The sequence below is a fragment of the Otolemur garnettii genome, unplaced genomic scaffold (assembly GCF_000181295.1).
Source record: "Otolemur garnettii isolate 467f Iridium unplaced genomic scaffold, OtoGar3 scaffold00014, whole genome shotgun sequence".
NCBI classification, from domain to species: domain Eukaryota; kingdom Metazoa; phylum Chordata; class Mammalia; order Primates; family Galagidae; genus Otolemur; species Otolemur garnettii.
In genome coordinates this window covers 15063893-15064251 of record NW_003852409.1, presented here as the reverse complement: position 1 = coordinate 15064251, position 359 = coordinate 15063893, and positions in this window count along the sequence as shown.

Here is a 359-nt window from a genome sequence, read left to right as displayed (position 1 = left end):
AGTCATGATGATTAGGAAAGCTCTCGTTTGCCCTGGTGTGGCCAAATAGCCTTACCTTCAGTTTAATGTCAAGCCAAGTAGTGTCTTTCTAAGACTCATGTGTTAATATCCCAACTCCCAGAACCTCAGAAAGTAACTTAATTTGGAGATAGGTGGCTTAGCGCCTGTGGCTCAAGTGGCTAAGGCTCTAGCCACATACACCTAAGGTGGCAGGTTCAAATCCAGCCCAGGCCCACCAAACAACATTGACAGCTGCAACCAAAAAATAGTCAGGCGTTGTGGCGGGCGCCTGTGGTCTCAGCTACTTGGGAGGCTGAGGCAGGAGACTTGCTTGAGCCCAGGAGTTGGAGGTTGCTGTG